Here is an 18,570-nt window from a genome sequence, read left to right as displayed (position 1 = left end):
TATAGTTCTTATTTAAATGTGATTCCTGTAATGGAATACCACAGGACCATGTAGGTTTATAACCCTGATATTCCTCTCCCACCAACCCCATTAAAACTTTATTGTTATTTATGCAACCTAATAATACTATTTTTTATTAGCTGCTGTATCACACTGGTGGTAACTCTGTCCTCCAAATAACCAAGGAAAATTCTCACATAAAATGGCAGTCACCTCTACCTTACATTTTTAGGATAATGTTTTTATTACATAATCAATACCTATATGTGATGAAAAATTAGAAGACATAGATAAGCATAAAGAAGAAAATCTAATTCCTAAAATTATCAACTACATAAACCACTGACATTGTCCAGAATATCTCTCTACACATTTTGGTTTTCATATATATATATATATATATATATATATATATCCATAAACTTTATTTTATAAAAAATAAAAGTGGCTAAGAGGAATCAGGTCTGGAATTTTTTATAAAAAAGTACATTTTTTATGTTATAAAAAAATAAAAAGTATAACATTCTTCTGTAGTCTTTTTTATCTCCTTTACATTAGCATATTTGCATGTTAAGGAATAAATGCTTACTGCATAATTTTTAATGACCGCTTGGTATTCCATCAGATAGTGCTATGATTTGCTTGACCAATTGACTATTCACCATCTTGTAATTGTTTTTCCTTGTCTGCCACTAAACATTTTCCTGATTATTTCCTTAGACTAAGGAAATAATTTAAATATTTTAGAGCTGCAGTTGTATATTTTCACATTTCCTTCAGAGGGATCAAACTAATGAATAATTCCATCAGCAGCATCCCAAACATCACTAGCTATTATGTATTTAAAAAACAAACAAACACAATACTATATTCAGGACATCATACATTGCTTTTGGCCCAGAAATTTGGCCTCTCAGTATTGTTTTAAATCTTAATTCTTTCATCAATGCATTATTTATCTTCACTTCCTGTCACATTCACACCTACAACTGATAAGTCACTTCTATGATATAATAACATTGATAAAAAACTTGACTAGGGCCACGTTAAGACTAGACCCTCTGAGAGGTCTTTCTAGGTTGATGGTAATGTATAACTTAATGCTCTGGGTTCAACACGCAAAGTTTGTGCCTTCCTTACTATCACCCAACCCATTCCTTCATCTTGTCCACCAAGATGGTGTATTGACAAAAACATTAAGCTATACTTCTCTATGGATTTCCCTACCACATCTCCAGTAGCTCTCCCTTGAGATTAGAATTAAGTCCAAAGTAGCAATTCCCCACTGTAACATATTATACCTTCAGAAAGATGAAACTGTCAGCAGAGCAAGTCAGGTCAATAATTTATCAGAGTCTGCTTTTAGTAGATATTTCAGAGTGAATACCCCCATCTAGACCATTTATAAAAGTGTCAAAACTGGCCCCAGGAGTAATTCCTATGAGTCCTAATTATTAGCCTTTCACTACATAAAGAAATGTATATTTATCTTATTTCTTCTGGTTTCTTTTCTTCTTTTTTTCCCATCCTATCTCCTACATTATTTCTTCTAACTCTATAGTGATTCATTTTAATAGCTTTTGTTTGGTAAAGATATGAATGACTTCTTATGTTCTAAAAATCCTCTTAAACTTCTCAAGACCATTAGTACACATGTTAGAGATAGGGACAGTTCAGGTAATATTCAAATTGGAATGGGAAAGAGGCAGAGCTTAGGCAAGTTATTTAAGTGAAGTGCAATAGTCTTAGTTCGTTCCTTTAACTATAACATAGATTAATACCTACCATGCACATCTCACAGTGGTCCCAAGAATAGCAAATGGAAGAGTGTGTATGTGTGTCTGTGTGCATTATCATAAAGCACCAAAGAATAGAATATGATCATTAATATATTTAATAAAGTAATGTATATGTATTATTTCATTGAATCCTCAGAGAATTTAGGGTTATATCAATTTTAGTAAATGAAACAAGGAGGCTCCAAGAGTTTGCTAGTACATAGGGTAAGGGCCAGAGTTGAATCACCAGTCCCAGCACATAAGATTCCAAACAAATGGCAATTTGACTTTCCAAGTTCTGAAGTATGTGGTTGCAAATAATTCACTACTTGTCATAGGATATCAAAGTCTGTGAATTTAACATATTATAATGAATACAATTTAAAATGGTTCAAAATCATATCTTTGGTTATGCCATTCTGATGCACTGGAATTGCGTACTCTTCCCCAAGTGATATAAAAAGGGGGTGGAGGCATGGTACAGCTAGTATGAAATTAATTATTTACCCTTAACATCCAGACTTTCTGAAGGGCCCACAGGGAGCAGCAGATACTGACACCACTTTAATAAGCGTGTTGCCTATAAATTATTGCTGTGCCTGACTTCAGTATAAATGTTGTGGTGTTTTATCGAAATCTGGGTAAGCCCATGGGAGTGTGTTGAGCATATGAATGTCATCTGTTATCTGTGTCACAGCAGAGACAGTGGCCGAAAATGCTGGACAACACGAGGCTACAGCTCTGAATGCGATATATAGTCATTGATATGCTTCTCCTGAAAGGATCTCTTCATGGAGTATCTGATGTATGGTTTAGCCCAGCGGTTTTCAACCTGTGGGTCACAATCCCTTTGGGGATCGAACGACCCTTTCACAGGGGTCGCCTGAATACATCCTGCATATCAGATATTTACATTATGATTCATAACAGTAGCAAAATTACAGTTATGAAGTGGCAACGAAAATAATTTTATGGTTGGGGGTCACCACAACATGAGGAACTGTATTAAAGGGTCACGGTGTTAGGAAGGTTGAGACCACTGGCTTAGCCTATTCCCCCAAGGACAGAAAATACCATTATTTTAAGATTTGAGCCCATGTGACTAAATTTAGCTTACATAAAGTAGATCCAATTATAATCTCTCAGCTACCTAGATCCCATTTAATTAAGTTCCTTAAAACAAAGAAATGGATCCCTGATAGTAGAACAAGTACAGAGGCTTGGAATGACTGAGACTTCACATTATATAAACCATTTGAAAAGACACCAGGTAAGTAAGATACATGGAGGCCAGAACATAGAGAAGCTAATGTCCACCTCAGCTCTGTGTGACCTGCTGAATTACTATATATATGCTTAAGCGACCTTTAAGGTAGAATGGCACAATGACCAGAATGACACGTCGCTATGAGGTGCACTGACCACCTGGATCACCTGATCAGGGCCTGCTGGCCAACCTCCTGGTTCCTCCCGCCCCCCACCCCCACCAGCAGATTGGACAGGGAATTGGGAGTGGGTAGCAGCAGAAGTGGGTGGCCCCAGGCCAAGGCGGCTGCCAGCAGCAGGGGAAGGAAGGCCCTGGCCGGCCAACCTCCTGGTCGGTCCCTGAAGGCTTTTGAAAAACCTTTCAAGGCAGGGGAGGGTGGGGGTAGGGGGAAAGAGCCCTCTTGGGGGGATAAGGACACATTTGTAATATCTTATTCAATAAAGGGGAAAAATGTAAAAAGAAAAAGAAAAAATTTCAGTGGCAAAACCAAAGTCGGTAAATGAGTAAAATATTTTCATCACTGAACAAGGAAATGAGCTTTTATGAAGCAGCATATACCCTAACATTTAACTTGAAGATTTTACTCTACCAATAACTGCCACAAAATACAAGGAATAAAAAATCAAGACTATTGGACAGAGAAAAAAAAAAAAAAAACCTTTCTGGGGAGGCTTTTCTTTCCCCCCCCCCGCCCCCCCCCCCCGTGGTGCACAATTCAAAGGTGTTAGCCGCAGAGCTGCCCGCCATGGAGCTGCCCAATCTCTCCCTACACCCAGTGGGACTGAGTCTGCTGTGGTGGGGGCGGAACACCTGGAGCCTCTGCCCACAGGCAGCAGCCTGGCAGGGGTGGGGCATGGACTCAGTGGAGGCGCCCAGCTGCAGACCTCCGACCCCATTAACTGGATTAGTGGCAAGGTGGAAAGCGACCCAGGAGGGGTGAGGAAATGAAACTTGGGGCAAGTACCACAGTTGCAGTCCCCATGACCTTCCCCTGCAGGATAATGCTGCGCTCCCTAACCTCCCATGCGCCAAGAGATAAATGTGGATTCCCAAAGAGGCAGGCCCCCCGAGGAGCTTCAGTTGAGGGGACAAGAGGAGTTACTCACTGCTGACACCCCCACCCTTTGCTTTAAGGCTGCATTCTCCTTCCCTAATACATGTTGCTTGAAGTACATGATGGTTTGTGTTTAGACATGAGATAAACTTGGGGGAAGCAAAGTTTTGTGCTTTAGAACAAAAAAGTCTGGAGTCTTTGGGTGTGTGTGTGTATCTCTCTCTCATTCTCATACACACACACACACACACACACACACACACACACACTCACTCCTTCCTCCCCTCTTCCCTGGCCTGGAGAATCTTTACCCACAAAGTTAACCCTAGCTCCTCAGAACTCACCCTCACTGGTGTGGCCTCTGTTTTTTTGTTTTTGTTTTTGTTTTTGTTTTTTGTTTTTTTTTTTTTTTTTTTTTTATCTCACAGGACTTTTTTTCTAACCTCTAAACAGTCAGACATCCCCTGAGGGGTCCCAGATTGGGAGAGGGCACAGGCTGGGCTGAGGGACCCCCCGCCCCATGCACAAATTTCATGTACCAGGCCTCTAGTATTTAAATAATTGAAATGCCAAGTCCAGTCTTGTGAATTCCCCTTAAACAATGATTATTAAACCAGCCATGGGGTTTCTTGGGTGTATTTCTGGGTGGGTAATTCTGGATTGTAAGGTACATTTTTAACAACAGGCAAAGTTTAATTTATTAATGGTTACTCTTGCCAGATTTCTACATAATTTAAAAGGTATTATTTGCCCCCCTCTTTCTCTCTCTCTCTCTCTCTCTCTCTCTCTCTCCCTCTCCCTCTCCCTCTCCCTCTCCCTCTCCCTCTCCCTCTCCCTCTCCCTCTCCCTCTCCCTCTCCCTCTCCCTCTCCCTCTCCCTCTCCCTCTCTCTCTCCCCAGACATGGAGGAGAAAGTCACAGGCAGATTAAAAATAAGCAACAACTCTGGTCAGCAGCTGCATACACACAACATCAGAGGATGTTCCAAAACAGTCAGGGAATATCTGCTCCACAAAAAATAGAGGGAAATTATCCCTGATCTCTAAGCGGCAGAAGGAGCAATCTAACAGGTCTCCACCCATAGCTGGCAAGGACTCTGTTTCCAATGATCGGGACACTGAGTAATCACGGAAGCCGGGGCTTGAGTTTGTCTGCAGTTAGTTACAAGGATCCTGACTGAGCCAGCAGTCATCGAGGGGACTCTGGGAGACAGGGAAAGAAGGAAAGGAACCAACATGATGAAAAGACAAGGGGAACCAGTCTACAGTGCACTGCAGGCATGTCACACTGAGGAAAAAGGAAGTAGAATATCAGAAATCCGTTTCGTGTCACTGTATATATTGCCATTGCATTCCATTATGCTTAAGTAGACGGTAACACGCTATATTGAAACTTCAATCCATAGGTTTTAAGTACAACAACTAAAGATTCCCACCAAGTATTATTATAATACTAGAGGCCCAGTGCACAAAAATTTGTGCACTCTGGGGGGGGGGGTCCCTCAGCCCGGCCTGTGCCCTCTCGCAGTCTGGGACCCCTCGGGAGATAACGACCTGCTGGCTTAGGCCTGCTCCCGGGTGGCAGAGGGCAGGCCCAATCCCTAGGTGCAGCCCCTGGTTGGGCTCAGAGCAGGGCCGAATGGGGAGTTGCGGTGCCACCCCCTGTCATGCACAGAGCAGGGCTGATCAGGAGGTTGGGGCACCACACCCTGTCACACTCAGGGCAGGGCCGATGGGGAGGTTATGGCTCTACCCCGTCACACACAGAACAGGGCCCGTGGGGGGGATGGGGCGCCGCCCTCTATCACCCACAAAGCAGGACCGATCAGGGGGTTGGGGCGCCGCCACTCTCACACTCAGGGCAGGGCCAATGGGGAGGTTATGGCTCTATGCCGTCACACACAGAGCAGGGCCCATGGGGGGGAAGGCGGGGTTGGGGCACCGCACCCTGTCACACACAGAGCAGGGCCAATCAGGGGGTTGGGGCGCCGCACCCTGTCACGAACAGAGCAGGGCGGATAGGGAGGTTGTGGCCCCACCCCCTGTCACACACAGAGCTGCAGGGCGATCAGGGGGTTTGGGCGCTGCCCCCTGTCATGCTGATCCCGGTGCCAGGAGGCCTCACGGCTCCGCTGATCCCGGTGCTGGAAGGCATATTACCCTTTTAATATATAGGATAGAGGCCTGGTGCATGGGTGGGGCTGGCTGGTTTGCCCTGAAGGGTGTCCTGGATCTGAGTGGGGGTCCCCACTGGGGTGACTGGCCAGCCTGGATAAGGGGATGATGGCTGTTTGCAGCTGGTCACACACCCTTCAGGGTGGGGGTCTCCACTGGGGTGCCTGGCCAGTCTGGGTGAGGGGCTGAGGGCTGTTTTCAGGCTGGCGGGTAACTGAAGCTCCCAACCACTCCTTTTTTTTTCTTTTTTTTTTCTTTTTTTTTATTCTGAGCCAGCTTTAGCTCGGAGGCTAGGCTCCAGCTCTTACGCCTCCGCTGCTGAAAGCAGGTATCTGGTTTGCTTGGGTTCTATAATCGAAACACTGTTTCAACTCCAGCTCTGAGATCCCGGCTGGCTAAAAGCATGTTTCTGGGGTTTTGTTTAGCTTCTATATTTGTAACAATGTTTCAAACTGCAAGCTCAGAGGCCGGCAGCGGCAGGCGGGGAACGTTGGAGTCCTCTGTCACTGAAGCAAGGAAGCCTCATGTTCACTTCAAGCTGCCTGGCTGCCGGCCGCCATCTTGGCTGGCAGTTACTTTGCATATCGCCCTGATTAGCCAATGGGAAGGGTAGCAGAGGTATGGCTAATTACCATGTTTCTCTTTTATTAGATAGGATTATTATCAATGACTGTACCAGGGAGACCTTAAATGACAAGTGCAGTTAACATTCTAGCATACAAAGAGGATAAGAGTGTGATTACAGATTAGGGTATACACCAGCTAACATAGCACATTCATATCAATCCACTAAATAGTAAAATTAATTGTTTTTCTTAGAGAGAGTTTATTTTTGCTTACTTAAGGGAAAAGAGATGTTAGTAGATAAGAGCAATATTGTTCTACATTTTAAAAATTAAAAATAAAATCCTTCTGCTTTGAGTACAAGCACTTCAGTTTTGAAATTTAATTTGTAATTCCGAGTGAGCCAAACTGATACACAGTAACAATAAATGGCATAATATAATGATGAAAAGTATTAGACCTTACTGTTTTCCCAATGACATTGTTTCATTCGTTTCTTGTTTCTTTCCTTATTTACAGGTGCCAATGATTAAGCTGGCTCATACTTTTAGAATGCCAAGCAAATTTAGGAGGAAATATGACTGGTGTATATTGATTTAATTTTTAAAGTTTAAATAATCATCTTATCATTTAAAAAATCATGTCACCAACTCCGAATAAACATTGTGGCTTCCAAGAGTGCTACAAAGAATTTAACACTTGTCAAGGCTCTGAATATATTGAAACATTCAGGGAGATGAATTCCAAATTGTTGCCCTCTTCACTATCTTTCTCTATATTCCTATACCACTTCATATCTCTCTTTTTCATAGCATACCACACTTATTTGCCAGTACCTTATCCATAAAAAAAGTATCTCCAATCTTATCTTTCCTAGGCCACTATACATCCTCAGCACTGCTGCCCTAGGGAATACTCAGAACAATACATGTCAAATTAAACCTTTTCTTTAAAGGTCACTGGTTCTGGGGGGCGGGGGGTGGGTGGGAGGGGAAGACCAGTTATGACAAGGTATGGGTGAAGAGTTCTATGATATCAAAATATTGACAAAAGGAGCAATAAAAAGTGACATTTCTATGAAATCAAAGCATCACATAAAATAATGAACAACAGCATGTTTTACTCATAACTTATAGTACATGCTTCCTGGGAGCAAGTGCTCCCGTACATGCTCAAGTAATCTCTTTATCTCCTTCTCCTTCCCCCTCCTCCTTTCCCCTCTCTTCCTTCTCTCCCATCTTCCTTGGACTCCTTTTCCCACTCCTCTTCCTCTTCCCCTCTCCCACACTCTCCTGGGATTGCTGGCTTACTAGCTCACCCCTTCCTGTCCCTCTTTTCCTTTCCCTCATTTTCTTCTCTTCTTTTTCTCCCTTTCTCCCTCTCTCCCTCTCCCTCTCACTCTTTCCCTGCGTAGTTGTCAATAAGGTCATATAGTATTTTGCCCCACTTTATACTCTTTTGACAATGACATTGGAAACCTTCAGTACAACCTAAAATAATTTCAGAATAGTGTAAATGCAAAAACACATACACACATACTGAAAACACATATACCAAATTGTTATTATTATTACTATTATTATTATTATTTATAGTTAATTATATATTATTGGAGCATTATAAGAAAAACTTAAAGTAAATTTTTATAATATCAATTAACACATCTCATAGGGCAGAAAGTTATTGGCCAAAAGAAAATAAAACATGTTTATGAAGATCAAGTCTTTTTGGATCAATCTAATCACTTTCTATCTATGAATGACAACTTAATGTCACAGATTGTAGGGAAGTGACAGAGATGCTCTTGCTGATACCTTTAAAGTCTTGGTCTGCTTGATATTCGACAAAATGAACTAAAATTTAAAATTGTCTTTATGCTTTCTACAAAGTCTACAAATTGCAAAGTTCTATAACTAAAAGTTGAGCCTCTTTATGATGAAGATTTCAACAGCCTGCACATTGTGCACACTACAAGCTTCTTAGAAAAGATGTGCATCAATGTTAATTAAGCATTCATTAGAAAAGAAGGCTAAGTGAGCCATGGGAAAAAACAGAAAGTAAGATCTAGCCAGTCGTAATTTAGAAAGTCAGAATAACCCGTCTTGATTAGACGTTAAGGGTCAGAGTTTTGGGAAGATTACTACAGGAAGAAGAAAAAAAAGAGCAGTGACAAAGGAAATCTTTTCTCTTGCTTTTTATCTTTCATTTAAGATTTCAAGAACAGTTGTGCAAAAAGACTGAATGGGTATGTTCAAAGGGTCAGTACTGTGAGAAAGGAACTAGAATAGAGTTTAAGATCTCACAAGGACTGATTAAGAAGGCTATTGTAAGAAAGCTAATTAAGGCAATTAACCCAGCATCAGGCAGAGCAGCTGGTGGGGATTTTTCAAGCAAACCCTGAATGAGCTTAGATGTCCCACTGTCAATGTCACAGTCCAGGGGCTCCTGGCTTTTACAAAAAAAGATAAGAATAAACGGTAATTTAGGCCAGGGGAGGAATCCAAGGGTTTGATTAAGTAAAGTAATAATTTATAATTGCTGAGGAGGAATTAAAATTGTCTAAGTGTACTTAAAAGTAATAATGTGTACAGAGAGTTCCTCAAAAACTGTAAGATGACAGGCACATTTTGACTTAAGTCATCTCAGTTTGACAATAAACCTAATGTATATTACTTAAGACAGAACTTACCTTTCTTTTGTAAAATATCATAAATGGTTGGACCCCAAGAAACACATTATTTGATCCCATTGTCTAATTATAAGTCATTGCTTACCCATTGTCACAAACTTGATGGAGAAATAGAGTGAATTTTCTGGCCCGTGGCACTTACCTTTCAAATTTGAATTAATTCTCTGCTCATAAACAAGCTAGGAAACAGCAGGTAAGAATGCTTGGCTGAACTTGGGGAAGAAGAGACAGAAATTACTTAAGGAAAATGAACTGGTAGGGACCTACGGTTCATTATTAGAAATTTCTCACTGATGGGATAAACAGAGGCCTGTACAAGGGTGGGAGTAAGGGGGCTGATGGAGATCAACCAAAGGACTTGTATGCATGCATATAAGCCTAACCAATGGACACAGACACCAGGGGGTGACGGCATGAGTGAGGAGAAGGGTGGGCAATGGGACAATAAGGACACATATGTAATACTTTAATCAATAAAGAAAAAAAATTAAAGAAATTTATAAAAAGATTGAAAGCAGAGAAAATAGTCCAAAAAAGCCTAATGGGAGAAACCAAGATGGCAGCATAGGTAAACACCGGAGTTTGCTGCCTCGAACAACCACTTCAAAAATAAAACTAAAAGACAGAATGGACATCATCCAGAACCACAGGAAGGCTGGCTGAGTGGAAATTCTACAACTAGAAGGAAAGAGAAAAGCATACCAAGACTCAGAGGAGGTGCAGTGCGGAAGTAAAATACTAATGTGCGGAGGTGCATGGGGAGCAGGCTGGCGGCTGAGGGCACGGTTGTCTGTTTCAATCGGGAGGGAGTCTCAGGCTCTGAGCTCCAGTTCTAGGCGAGTCTCTAGGGACCCAGACTCATACAGGAGAAGCGGGACTGTCTGGCATTGGTCGGAACTCAAGGGCAGCTTTCTCTCTGAGGGGCTTGCAGCGATTACCGGGACATTGAGAAGCAGAGTCTCTGAGGGCAAGACTGAGAGCAGCCATAACTGCTAGCCCCGCCCTGTTGATCTTGTGGGACCCGCCCCACCCAAGCCCTGCAGCGAGGCTTTTGCTGGATAGCCTCAGGCAAAGGCTAGATTAGCACCTCCCTAGAGATCCAGGAGCCAGGAGCCACCCAGAGGTCAGAGTGGGACCATCCAGTTTGCAGCCCCATGGAACCATAAAGGACACACTCAGGGGGAAGACTCAGCGAGCACCAAAGCCCCATTGAAGCAAGTCTTGCCCCAGAGGGGTGTCTCCAGCACAGAAGTTCTCCCACTGCAGACACAGCTGATTCTCACAGCCAATTGGCCTGGAGGTCAATTCCTCCCAGTGATACCTACAACAATCAAGGCTTAATTACAACAAGACTGTGCACAAAGACTACAAGGGGGTTCACCAAGAGTGTCCTCCTCAGGTAATTGGGGAGGCTGAACCACTGGGCCCTAGAGGACACTTAGCACAGAAAACCACTTTATCAACACAGGGAAGCATAATAAATGAGGAGACAAAGAAAAAGGACACAAGTGACAGAAATGGAGGAAAGCAAACTACAGGATATAGGGTTCAAAACCACACTTTTAAGGTTTTTCAAGAATTTTCAAGAAACTGCTGATAAACTTAATGAGATCTACAAGAAATCTAATGAGACCCTCGAGGTTGTGATAAAGGACCAACTAGAAATTAAGCATACACTGACTGAAATAAAGAATATTATACAGACTCCCAACAGCAGACTAGAGGATTGCAAGAATCAAGTCAACGATTTGAAGTATGAAGAAGCAAAAAACACCCAACCAGAAAAGCAAAATGAAAAAAGAATCCGAAAATATGAAGACAGTATAAGGAGCCTCTGGGACAGCTTCAAGAGTACCAACATCCGAATTATAGGGGTGCCAGAAGAAGAGAGAGAGAAAGATATTGAAAACCTATTTGAAGAAATAATGACAGAAAACTTCCCCTACCTGGTGAAAGAAATAGACTTACAAGTCCAGGAAGTGCAGAGAACCCCAAACAAAAGGAATCCGAAGAGGACCACACCAAGACATACCATAATTAAAATGCCAAGATCAAAAGACAAAGAGAGAATCTTAAAAGCAGCAAGAGAAAGAAACTCAGTTACCTACAAGGGAATACTATACGACTGTCAGCTGATTTCTCAACAGAAACTTTGCAGGCCAGAAGGGAGTGGCAAAAAGTATTCAAAGTGATGAATGCCAAGAACTTACAACCAAGATTACTTTATCCAGCAAAGCTATCATTCAGAATTGAAGGTCAGATAAAGAGCTTCACAGATAAGAAAAAGCTAAAGGAGTTTCATCACCACCAAACCAGTATTATATGAAATGCTGAAAGGTATCCTTTAAGACGAGGAAGAAGAAGAAAAAGGTAAAGATACAAATTATGAACAACAAATACACATCTATCAACAAGTGAATCTGAAAATCAAGTGAATAATCTGATGAACAGAATGAACTGGTAATTATAATAGGATCAGGGGCATAGAAAGGGAGTGGACTGGCTATTCTTGGGGGGGAAATGGGTGAGGGGGATGCGGGAAGAGACTGGACGAAAATCGTGCACCTATGGATGAGGACAGTGGGTGGGGAGTGAGGGAGGAGGGTGGGGTGGGAACTGGGTGGAGGGGAGTTATGGGGGAAAAAAAAGAGGAACAAATGTAATATTCTGAACGATAAAGATTTAATTAATAATAAAAAAATTAAATAAAGCCTAATGGAAATGGAAATTATGAGTTGAGGTAGTTTTAGCTGAGGAAATAGCAGTGTCTCATCTCTGTTATAAAAAAAGAAGAAAAGAATCATCTACACACTTCAAGTCTGAGGAAAGGAAAGTAGGGGGGTTCCGTTCAATTTGGTGAATGGAATGGAAGTCTGTGCTAACAATTTGATTCCAGTGAACATGAACTTTCTGGAATATTTAGTGGAAAACTAATAAAATAAGAATGTGCATTCTTTTAAAAATGAATGCTAAGAGTCAATATATATGTTTTCAGATTTAACAGTTTGTAATTAACAAGTACTTCCTAAATGTTTCATTTGATGTGTACTTTGCAGGAGTAATCTTGCATGAGCTTTTTACAAACGTTTTGAGGTAGGTGCCTTTTTACATCAATTTTCCAGAGGAGGAAATGGAGGCTTAAGAAACCAAGTCACTTTCCCAGAGTTACACAGTAATACTACTGCTAAAATTCTATTTATATTAAAAAAAATTTCAAAGAAAAAAGTGTGTGCTAAATATTGAGTTGTATAATCAAACTTTTTAAAAGCCTGATCACTATATTTAATTTAAGTATTAGCTTGTCAGAGTCTAAGAAATATTCTCCTGGAGTGTTGAATGAAATTGTATTGAATTTAAAATCTAATTCAGAGAGACATTTACAACTTAAAATATTGAGATATCTCAACTATACGTATTGCACCCTTTGTCTTTCTTAAGTGTTTTAAAATGTTCTTTATAAAAGTTGTGCTAATTTCTAATATTTTTTCTAGCAGCCTCCTAGTTTTTGTTTCTATTGTGAATTTTATCCTTTTAAATGTTTACATTTGGAACTGGTTATTGTTGATGTAGAGGAACATAATTGATTTTTCTGTGTAGATATTGTTCAACTAGAACCATCTGGTCATCCATGTCCACTCTCTTTTAGGTAAGCTCCAGAGCCACCATTCATTAACTATCAAATATTCCTTGAGGAAAAACTGAAATCCCATTAAGTATAATTATGCTATGCAGAGTAATCAGAAAGAAGGGTTGAATGAAGGCTTTCACTCATCCCTAGTAACTAACCAGCATAAAGATTCAGAGGGGAAGGCATCCAGAAGCTCTTAAGCAGGAAAAACAGTATTAAAAGACACAACAGAGGAGGCACCTCTGCCATCATCAAAGATCCTTTTCACAGAACTCCTATCTACTCCTTTTTATTTACTTAATTATATATAAAGAAAGGTGAACAAATCACAAGTATGCAGCTTGCATTTTCAGGAGGTGTCACATTCCATGAAAACAACAAGCAGGTGGATAAACAGAATATCCAGAATTCCCTGTAGATCTGTAAGTTCATTTCAGTCTGTCCAACCATCCAAGCCAGAATATCTGGAGTCCCTGCTAAACTCCATTCGCACTGCATATCTGCAAACAACTCACATTTTCAGCACCTCTTGATCCCTCATAACTATCACCTTTTCCCAAGCTTTATTTTCACAGCCTACTCTTCTAGGCTCATATCTCTCCTTCCTGGGAATTTGTGATGCCTTTACCTGGTTTTTCTAGTCTACAGCTCCTCTTACAAGCCTCATGTGCACTATGACTTGTGTGGTATCTCCTCCAAGAAGCCATTCTCAAACCCTCAAGATGAATTCTGTTCCCTAATTGCCATATCTTACTCCCATAGTTCAATGTACACATCGTTTGGTAATTGTTTGTTTGTTTGTCTCTTTCCCAAAATAATTTTTATTCATAGTTGTGCCCACAAAGTACAGTAGAAGAGCTGACATCAGTAGATGGTTATTATGTGTCTATTGAACTGAAGGCAACTGGGTATAACTGCCCCTCCTCCTTGAACAGACAATCCTCAAACTATTGCTGTTTGGTTTTGAGTGTTTTTTGCCCCGGACCAATTACATAGATGTTACGCTTTGGAATTAGTTTCCCCTCATAAGTCACTCTTTGATCTTTATTTCAATTTGATTTTATCTGGAAAATACTGCTGTGTGACAGGGGAGCCATAGGGTTATACATTCTGATTTACGGTCCTAGAGGATGGGTGGGGGTTGATTCTCTATTGGTATTCCTGCAATTACAATTTTCTGAATGCACACAAAAGAATCTAGGTCTGCAGAGATCATTTTAGTAGTGCTTTGTACAGAGTTATTATAGGTCTATATTTAAATTAAGAGCTAGAAAAAAGGTCATGTCTGAGACGGGACACTTTTCTGTAGTGCATGGCACTTCTAATACACAGGTTCAACTGCTTCTATTTATTATTATTGTACAGTTTCACATCCTTCTGTAGGTTTTGTTTCTCTTCTTTTTCACCATGTGCAATGAGAGAAAGAAACACTTCAGAAATGAGAGATTAGTTTCCTAAATCATAAAGATGAGCTTTGTAATCATTTTCCTTTAAGCAAGGAATTAAAGGATAATAAAAGTCCTAATTAAGGACCTCGTTAGCTTAACTAGATTTTCATATGCAAAATATTGTTATAAAGAAACTACTATAGAATGGAAATACCTCCTGTACAGAGCAAACCCAAGAAGAAACATTTCTGCCAGGACTTCTCTTTTGCTTACATCTTTCTATCCATACTCTTTTTCTTAGACTGCTAATTCTCTTCACCCTATCCATGATTCCTTCTTCTTCTTTTAGTTGCCCAATCTTTCTGCCTTCTTTTGCTTTAAAAAAATGGCATGAATCATTCAGTCATTCATGCAAGTAGCAATTATTTAGCCTTTAATATGAGCCAGACACATAGCTAGGAGTTTGGGAGGCACAGATTAATATAGCATGTTTTCTTATTTCCTGTTCTCTTGTCATTCATTCATCATTAGCCTCCCATGTGATAACTGTCTTAGTCTCTTTTACTCTAAGAGCCAAATGTCTTTTCCAGAGTGGGATTACAACCTCCATATTTCTTCTGCTCCCTTCTCATATGCAATAATCCTAATATCATGTTAGTCACTTTTAATTTATGATATGCCACAGTTAACATTATCATACGATATCATTTGGGCTATTCTATTCCATTTGTTATTAGTGTATATTAAAATAACAATTGGATAATTTGTACAATGCTCCTTTGAAACTAAGCAGGACTGAACTGCAAAATGATTCTCTCTTCTTGTCTGAGAAAATGGCAGTAACCCATATTGATCTTCACTACATGGTATTTTGGGAATTTACATTTAACCTAATACATTATAAAACTGTTTGAAGGGGAGCTAAACGTTCTAAACATTTTATACTAATTATTTGGCTTTAATATCAAACCCAAAATCTAAAAGGAGAAATGGGTTTCTCAAAGCAAAGTCCTGAGATTGCACCTTAGGCTAATTTATTAAGAAACTCCTACAGGTGGGATCTGGGAGTTTGAACATTTAAAAAATACTTTCAGAGACTAAACTTTGAGAACCACTGGAGCATGTTTTGAAGCCAGGAGATCTTGATGAAAATCCAGCTCTACATTGATTCTCTTCTATGAGCTCTAGTTTCCTCATTTTTCAAGTGAGATTAATAATACCTAGTTTATGAAGTTGTTAGGATTAAATAAAATAATGTAGTTTAAAAATTACCTAATTCCTAATGAGCTCAACAATTTAAAATATTTTCTATATGCATTAAGAATAAAATACCTTATATTTTCATATTTTTACATTAAATGACAACTGGTTTTTAAACTTTCCTATTCAGCTTCATTAATCCAAATAATAACATATGGCATTACAGAACCAAAAGCCAAATGGAAAGTTTCTTTGAAGATAAAGTAAAATGGACTAGAGAAATTATTTGATCAAATAAAGTGGAAAAGATGAACTACACAAAAAGTGAAGAGATGGATTTTTGTTTGCTTTGACAATTTCATTCTTATTGCTGTTCATAACAGTTGGGTGCTTCCAATGCATTAGGTTCTGTAAAAGGAACAGACATAGAGAGGAACTGGGCCCTCAGGAGGCACATTATTGATCCAGGAAAGGCTTCACTGAAGATGGGAGCCTAACCAAGGAAGACAGAATGATCAGGGGGAGCTAGTCAGACCTCCTGGTTAGCATAGAGTTAGAGACCGCGCTGGGAGTGAGAAAAGGAGAGAATACAGAAATCAAAAAGCAGACAGAATTCATCCTTAAACAGCACTATCAGCAGGCCAGACAGAGGTGCCGAAGCCAGGTTGGTAAACAGTAGCAGATTAGAAAAGAGTCCAAACCAATGGCAAAAGTGGATGTATGGTCTATTCTAACAAATGTTCTTTAAGGAGAAAAACAAAGACAAGAAAAAAGGCTTTATCATCTGCATGGCATGTGGTAGGTGCTGAGTAAATGTTCACTGAAAGAATAATGATAAGGAAAGAAAACGGTGATTATGTAGAAGTAATAACCACGTTTATAAATGCAAAAAATCATTCCAACATTCAATATTTAGCACTGAACATATGTACTGTGCAAGACTATATTGTGTGTGTTTGGGGCAGGGGGGCAAGGCTTGTCTACATAAATAAGAATTCATTTTCTGAGCCCAAGTGTTTAGAATATCAAGACTAATAATAGTTCAGACATGTAGCATTGGAAAACACAGTATATTAAATATAAACCTTATTAAACCAAAGAACAACAGACTATATTGGCATCCAAAAGCATCTATTTAAGACTTTTATGTCTTGAAATGATAACCCAAATCAATATTAGATTTTATATTACTTTCATCTATTTGGATATTTAATAAGATATCTTGTGTAGAATGAATGTCTCAGAAAAATGTATTTTTCTTTTTTTTTAGGGAGGGGGTGGTCCTTAAAGGTCAATGTATCCACCAAGAATCGCTTGAAATAGCACTTCTGCTTCTGCTCTTTAAACAGCCTCCTGATTAGAAATGGTTTTCCAAATGTTTGCAAGGTCATATTATATGCCAACAAAGTGTACTGAGTTATTATTTACTCTCCAGTCACTTAGGCAATATTTTTAAACATTGTCCAAAGAAATATAAAAATATGCCCAAAGAAATTTAGCCATAAAATTCATCTTGTCTAAAACTGAATAAACACTTATTAGAGAGTAATATTTATAAATACTCTTAAAATGATAAATAAAATTTATTGTCCACTTGTTTTATGTATGGATGTGTTAATTTCTACTAACAACCCAATGAGATAGACCCTGCTAATGTCTCCATTTTACAGATGAGAAAACTGAGGTACGCAGAGGTAAGTGACTGTGTTGCACAACTATATTGCTTATTTTTATCCAGTTTCAAACCTTAAAAAATAAGTGGTTTGAAAATTATATACTCTTGAGAAATAATGGAGATGCTAATTTTCATCCCCTGGATATGCTTTCCAAAATTTACAACCAGATGAAAACAGGGATATTATAAAAGTGAAATGTTATTCTCACTGACATTCTAAGAGAAATGGGTAATATATGCATTGTGTTCTTTTAGAAAATCAGAAATAGATTGCATTTTAACCCCAATTATTCAAAGAAGATAGTGCTGTATATCTCTTAAGATAGTTCTCTCTAGAAAATTGGAGAATACCTGAGTTTGACATTTTCCTTTTCGGAGAGCCAGTATGCTAAAGAGACATAGGACAACCAGCAGAGAGCTGCCCAACAAATGTGGTGTTGGTGACAGCAGCAGATGGAAAGTAAACCATTGGTGTATTGGAAATAATCAGACATCATCCTACAGCTGGGAAATCAGCAAGAAATGAAGAACGGGGTTTCTCCTCATTAAATCTGTAATTAAGGTCTCATTCTGCTTCGTTGAAATCCTGCTGTGTTGCTGGGTAATACCTTCTCTTACCAGAGTGAGGGAACCCCGACAAATGTCAGAGTGATAAGTTAATCAAAGGGTTACGCGGAGATAGAGGAGGATTGGTAAGACTTGGGAAGAACCACGCATAATAATAAGATGATTACCTATCTCAATCTGAAGTGGGACTTGAAGGATATAGGAAAATACTGAGGACTCTGTGTTTGCCAATATGAATTTTGATGGCAGGAATCAAAATCAGAAACTATTCTTGAAGTTTAATAAATACATTTCTCTGGCCTATATATAAAATTAATAAGGTCTTTAATATGCATTAGAACTTTTACTGAGACCATAAGAAGTACCACCAATTCAGATCCATGTGTACTTAGCCAAGTATTCAATTTGGTAGAGGCAATTCAGAAATGATTTGTAGAAAAGAATTCTTGCCCAGCATTTGAATGCAAGACATGTATCCAGATTTATTTAAGAGTACAATCCTGATTTGTTACCAATGTCAACATGTTTAATTATTACCATCATACTAGGTTGAGACTCAAAAGGGCAGCAATGGAAGAACAAGAAAG

This window comes from Myotis nattereri (assembly GCF_964212035.1).
Source record: "Myotis nattereri genome assembly, chromosome: 3".
Lineage (NCBI taxonomy): Eukaryota > Metazoa > Chordata > Mammalia > Chiroptera > Vespertilionidae > Myotis > Myotis nattereri.
This window is presented reverse-complemented; position numbering follows the sequence as displayed.